General features: G+C 38.1%; 1 long non-coding RNA gene across 1 annotated transcript; it reads right to left on the bottom strand.

Moving 5' to 3' along the window:
- Positions 1 to 442: 442 nt before the first annotated feature.
- LOC144593599 (uncharacterized) lies at positions 443 to 5,570 on the bottom strand. The gene is made up of 4 exons (XR_013547271.1): positions 5,472 to 5,570; positions 3,325 to 3,357; positions 2,883 to 2,935; positions 443 to 2,241 (listed from the first exon to the last, which is right to left on the bottom strand). It is a non-coding gene; the product is annotated as an uncharacterized LOC144593599 (long non-coding RNA).
- Between the last annotated feature and the right edge of the window lie 1,457 nt (positions 5,571 to 7,027).

The raw sequence follows: 7,027 nt of genomic DNA, 5'->3' as shown, positions 1-7,027 counted from the left end.
AATATGGTCCAGACCTTTACAGGATCCAGTTTCCAATTCTTCGCGCAGCCTCCTTTTGGTGCAGCCAAGTGAGTTTGCACGCCACTTTCTTCTGCAAAAGGTCCCCCAGGCTAATTTGTACCCCTTGAATACATGCAAGTCAGCAGAGCATATTCTTTCATCAATTTCCCATTTGTTTCCCAGTTGGCTGATTTTTCATGGCATGTGCCTCATCTAATCTCCCCAAACTCTGTTTGTCCCTGTCAGGATCAAAAGACCTACTCCTGCACAACTGCTCCATCTGCATCCCCCCACACCCTCCAATCACTCACTCCTTAAGGTCTGTGATTTAACTCTTTCCTAAGATTACGAAAAAGTAAAAGAGAAACAATTTTACATTTTCTAACAGCTATAATGCAATTTGTCTTTAAAAAAATCCAAATATTTAATTCATTTTATTAAAAGTTAAAATTTATTTTAAACTACACAATGTTTTTTATTCTCCTATTTGTTCAGTTGATATTCGCCTGGTTGACACTTGGGGCAACTTCAAATCCATCCATTACAGGTTAAACACCGATTTTCTGGCACCTTTGGTTTCAGAGCCTTTCTAGATTATCCGTTTTTCTGGACCCACAGAGGTCACGTGATAATGAATGGACAATGCACCCCTCTCCTGCTAATGACACCCCTCCAGTGTCTCTAAAACTCCGTGGAGTGCCAGAAACTTAAATAAAATAAATATAAAATGTAAAACTGAATCTGAATGTCATGACCTGGCGACCCATTCCTGGCTCCCACCGTCTCCCCGGCCGCTTAGAGTCCCGGCTCCCGACTCGCAAAGTGCACCAGCGAGCCCATGTTCACCCCGGGGGACAGCTGTTGTTTTGGCTCACATTATAGCTCCTGGGGACAGCGCTTTGTTCAGGTCAACTGGCCCTCCCGCATCCCCTCCCTTCCCCCATGGCACCTACTCCCCCAGAGTCACTGACATACTCCACCATGGAAGCAACAGCAGGCGAGAGGGGAGGGAGCCCCACGTTGACCGAGCACGTCCTGTCAGTGGGGGCAATCTGAAGAAAGCTCTGTGACCAGGGGCCACAATGTGAGCCGCACCAACAACCATGTGAAGAAATGCTTGCTGGTGCAGACCAGCGGTTTCAGCGCCTAGTTTTAAAGTGAAACAGACAAAGTGCTGGGGTAACTCAGCTAACTGAATCAGTCTGGGAAAGGGTCCCAATGTCACCTATCCGTGTTCTCCAGAGATCCTGACCCACTGAGCTACTCCAGCACTTTGTGTTTTTTTGGTGGGAGAAGGGGGGCTCGCTGGTGCATGTTGCAAGTTGGGAGTGGGGCCGGAAGTCGGGCCTCAAACGGGCTGGGGATGGGTTGGCAGGTCTGACCGCTACATATGACATCTGCTATAAGGGGGTCTATAAAACAAGGGTTTTACTGCATTGTCTTTGTGAAGTAGTGAAGTTGATTCTTTCACAACAGAGGGACACGATCAGAAAGAGCACACGCCCTTCGCGATGCCTTCTGTGGCCGATCATGGAAATTCAACAGAGCTCTCGTAATTTTTTCCGGATTACAGGGATGGGTGGACAACCAGTTGCAGGAAAATCGGTGTTCAACCTATATTTTACTCCAGTTTTATCCCTCAAGGTTTAATTTCAATTGGGTACTCATTTAATTGTAATCGTGAATGGGGGCGGAGAGGCAAGGAACTTAGCATATTCAGACTACTGTAGAAGGTAATAAGATATTTCTTATTAATGTTACAAATTCATTCAAAAATATCTTGACGTAGCAAACATACACCATCATAAAAGTTAATTTAAAACTAGGTCTCCAGAATAATCTTATACATATTTATGGATGTTCTGATAAACTGTTGCTCGTTTTTTTCTAGGAGATTTAGTTAACAGTAGTGTTTGCCATCTTTTCCTTTTCCACAGTTAACAGACTCAAGAACTGAGTTGGGAAGAGGATTTGCTATTTCAGTCTAGTACATAGCCGATTCAATGCAAACAAACCAAATACCATGAAAGGTTAATTTCCCAACACACTCTCCGCAATTATGGCAGCTTTCCTCTACAGCGATAACATATTAAAACATTGTGTCAAATGGTTAAGAAAATTCAGTCTTTTGCTACTGAAGTGGGAATTAATTGATGATTCGGGTAAATCTTTCATGGTCTATTTGCCATCCAGGATAGGTAGGTATTCCACATCAGGGCAACAATCTGAACAACTGCCAACCTGTATTAAATTAAAGAAACAGCAATTCAGATTATATGCCTTTTTTATTTCTCAATTTAAATGAAAGACGTAATCCCAATCACCCAGTCCACTTCATTGCAGGCCTTGCACTTTTTAAACATCTGTTCTGTCCCTGGAGCCATAATACTATAATGCTGTGGCACTGCATACTGCACCCCTCAAGTTATTTTTCTCTTTGCACCATCTTTTGTACTTATTATGTGGTCTGATTGGGAAAGCACACAAAAACATTTTTTTTTTCTTTACACATAATAATAAACCAATAAAAGCAAAAACTGTGTTCAGATAAGATAAAAGATGGCCTGGGAAATGAAAGTGTCTCCAATTAGAAAGTTCTTGGACCAGGCTGATTTCTCCCGTGGAAATTGGATTGAATACAATGGGCACATCTGGTGAAGATAAACTTGGTGAAAAGCAAGAACAATCAAGGCAGCTTGAAGTTTCATTTCATATTAATTATTTATTTCAGTTTATATTTAGTTAACTATAATCAGATGACATTTTTTTTTAATCCCCAAGGGAAATCCCCAAGGGAAACTAATCTTTCTTTTCAAGACTAAGCTGAGGAACATTTGGTCAACCAAGCGAACCAGAGATTCAATGAGCATTTTTGTTTTTACCTGTTTTGCAGTGATATAAAGTAGAAATTCAGCAGTTGTGCAGCTGGCCAGATCTTTAAAAGAGAGTAATTTTTAGAACATTTATAAAAAAAGTAAAAAAATCTTTAAGTTTAACTGATGAAAACAAAGTAATGTTGGTTGTTGATAGGCCCATGAAAATTAATGTTTGGATTTTAGCTTTTAAATTTCACACCAGAATTTTGAATTGAAATACATGTACAAATAACAGAAGCCCTAAAACTGAATTTCATAGGAAAATATAGTCAGTTCTGACCCCCTTTTCTTGCTACACTTTCCAAGCAGTATTGGAATTCTAGATTTAAGCAATAAATGGCAGCAACCAAGTCTAGCGAAGTTGCAAATTTCAACTCTTTTCCAATGAGTTAACAATAAAACTACTTGAATGCTCCATGGATTATTTGCAATGAATTTCTTTACTTACACAATAGTTTGACATCATTGTAGTTTTATAATTCTGAAAAAGAGATCAGATAAAATTAAAGTCATTTGCTAACATTGAAGATCAAATTTTGGTTACTATAAAGCTATTATCAAATTGTATGAATCTTTGCACAACTTTGAAAGGCAAAAATAAAAAAAGCAAAAATAAATGTAAAATTTGACATTAATTTAGTATCCTTGTAATAGAATCCAAGTTGCTGTCAGAAAACTGAAACAATGTACATGTTGCAAAAATCCTTCCCATACTTATTTCCCCAAATGGCATTTTGAAAGCAATTTTAATCTTTCAAATTGCAAATTTACTCAGATTTCAACAAAAAATCTTCCCTGTTAATTCTGCCAATGTAATCACTATTGCCATAACTTTATCTTTTTCAATATGTGTGACAATTGGCAAGATAAGATTTTTAATCCAAATTGCACTTCACCAAGATAAAAGACACTCCAGAAGTATTTTTGCACAATACTGTTGCTTTCTTACTGTGAGGTGCTGGCATCAGATTATTATTTCACCAAGCAAACAAGATCAACAACCTTACCTCATCAATAACTTCTCAGAAATGCCATCGACAACATTTCTGAGATGAGGTTGCAGCTACTTAGTGTACTAATAAACATAGTAATGGGGATAAAAGAAAGTGAAGCAGAATAATTAATGAGATATTATTGGGAATGGGAAAATTGTAGCAAATTGGGTAAAAATATGGAAATGTGAGGTCATTAAATTTAAAAATGGTAGAAAAAAAGTTTCCAAAGTGGCATATAGCTGGTAAAACGCAGTCTAAAGAGTTAGTTCATATTGAAAGGGCACGACAGGTACAGAAAATTTAAAAGGTTAAGGTTTTCAAGGAGTGGAGTAAGCTCTCAATGCAGGGGGTGATGCAAGTATGGAGCACTTCCACAAATGGCTATTGATGTAAGGTCAATTGTCACCTTTAAATTTGAGATAGATTCTTGTTAACTAAAAATATATCAAAAGAGAATACGCAGCAAAGAAAGATCAGTTACCATCTTAATGAAGACCAGAAGGAACTCTTATTAAAAAACTTTTTTTTAATGCCTGTGTGGGGTTGAATTAAGGGCCTGTCCCACTTTAGGCGATTTTAAGGCGACTGCCGGCGACTGTCAAAGTCGTAGCAGATCGCCAAACTTTTCTTTTACCCGACGACAATGCCGAGTCAGGTCGAGATTACAGCGTTTTTGAAAACATCCCGAAATTCCCACGCTGTCAATGCTTCTCCGGCATCCTAATTTTCGCTGAAATCACTGACAAGTCGGTAAGTACTTGAGAGTTTCGAATTATAACATCTTGTATGGGTTACATAAAAACCAAGCATCACTGTAACAAGGCATAAACTGGATTTACTTCCAGTTTACTAATAGCTGTATTAAAAAAAAATGTTTTTAAAGTGGTTAAGTGGATTTTTGTGAAAAGTGTGTGGGCATTCTTTGAAAATGTACGGGAGATGCATATCTGGTTTCTGGATTGCATATCTGGGTTGGGAGCCCACTTTAAATGTAATGGCTGATGGTCATAAACATCGCAAAATTCCCACGCTTACCTGACCGTCAAACTGTCGCCTCCAATCTACCTGTCAAATGTCCTGACGGTAAATAAATTGGTTAAACACAAGCATTTTATGGTATTTTGAAATGACTTTACTTATTTTAATATAATAGGCTTCTTAATGCATCTAAGAGAACCTAGCAAACCTGGGGACAGCAGGCAACAGCGCCCGCAATAAGCAACATTACCTGGCGACAAGCCAGGTGTCGCCGAGAAATTTCACTCCGGAAGATTTCTCAGCGACGCGCTGAGATCCACTACGATTCTTGGAAGACTCCTCACGATCGTGCCCACGACACCCGGCAGTCGCCTTAAAATCGCCTAATGTGGGACAGGCCCTTTATGGGCATTCTGATGTTTTTTGTTTAATTCTGGACTGTTCAAAAACAAATCACAAAATTCCAAAGCAGAAGATTACTTAAAATGTATCCAATTAGCCTTCCCCGTAGCCCTCAGAACCCTACCTCTCATGTACCTAATAAACTAGATGATGTCTGCAGTTTTGAATCAATATTTAAAATCAATTCAACTTTTGAAGGATACAAGTTAATATTACTCACCTGCTCGAATTTCAAATATATTTTTTCCCGTGAAAGCCCGCCCAGGACCCCAGTCACTACCATGAAACCAGCCAAGAAACAAGGCGCAAGCGCAAACTGGAACAAAAGAAAATATTTTTTAAATTATCCTATAATTTATAAACTTGCAATGGCCACATAGGCCTGACACGTCAAGCAACCTTGAGGCAACTACCAGGTTGTTACTTCTCATTTCAACTCATGTATGAATGAACTGGTATTGGTGCTCAATCTGGCTAATCATGTCCTCAAAAGGACTATTTGAAAATAAAGCATTTAATTTTAAAATATCATTAAAAGAATAAAAACCTGAGGAAAAAAAGTGAAACAACCTTTAGCACTGTGGTTTTTGTTTACTAACTTCAAGTCTATGATACGTGAAAAAATAATGAGATTGTACTTCTCTGCCGGGAAGAGAGCAAAGATCAGTTTTTCACAATAAAAGTAACATTTCAACTAAATGTATATCATATGACAATTCTTGTGCAAAGTGCATGTCATTTTTTGATGCCTGGAATAAAAGGAACATACATGTGATCACATCCATCATGCCCTGACAGAGACAAATGAAAATGCAAAGTTAAAATGTTTATCTCAAAGGCAGCATAAGTGTATATTCATGGAGCTCACATTTTAAATGCAAAACCGGGGTTTAATTCCTGGATTCCTCCTTAGAAAAGTTAAAATGAACTTCAAATTAAGTTTACTGAGGTTTTGAAAATGCGTTACATGTTGGACGAGGACAAAAAATGCAATATTTCGTGGAGAAAGTCTCATTTTGCTCAAGAGGAGAAAATACCATATTTTAAGAGACAAGAATCCCAAAGGAAGGGGATTCCCTCACTGAAAAGATAAATTGGTAACCTCAACATTATAGCAAGGCACTTAAAACAAAGTAAGATAATCAGGTAAATTCAAAGCTTGGAGAAAGGGAAATCATGCAAGACCATTTTATTGAGATTGTTTGAAGTAAAATGCTGAAAATAATGGGGAACCAGCGAATGTACAATACATAAGTTTAGCAATAACAGACAGGCATGGGGAGGAGCAAGTCGAATATGCTGAAGTGGGGATATTTCTCAATGGTGAAACCAAACTGTATAAAAATGGACTTTATTAAAATCTGACAATGTGTACTTTAACCACATGCGACTTTTTTCATTACAAATCTCAAATTGTGGAGTTCAGAGGCAAATAAATAAATGATGGGTCTTTGGCCCAAACATTATGGAAGGCACTGTATGTAAATGAATTGGATTAAGGCACTGGAGATATTCTTACTTTTTAGCCTCCTGTGTGTCAACAGGAAATTTATCTACTAAGTTGTGAAGAGGAGAGAAGTTGACTACAAACAGATATAGATAGGTTGGTGATTGGGCAAAGATCTGCTAAATAGAGTATAATCTGGGCAAATGTGAAATTGTCAATTTTAGCAAGTAAAATAAAGAAAAGCATCTCATAGATATGCTTTTTTTTAATGTTCTGAGAAAAGTTGGAATCTGGGGTCCTCCTGCATGATTCACAAAAACTATGTTGGT

Source organism: Rhinoraja longicauda, chromosome 5 (genome assembly GCF_053455715.1).
Source record: "Rhinoraja longicauda isolate Sanriku21f chromosome 5, sRhiLon1.1, whole genome shotgun sequence".
Taxonomy (NCBI): domain Eukaryota; kingdom Metazoa; phylum Chordata; class Chondrichthyes; order Rajiformes; family Arhynchobatidae; genus Rhinoraja; species Rhinoraja longicauda.
This window is presented reverse-complemented; position numbering and strand designations above follow the sequence as displayed.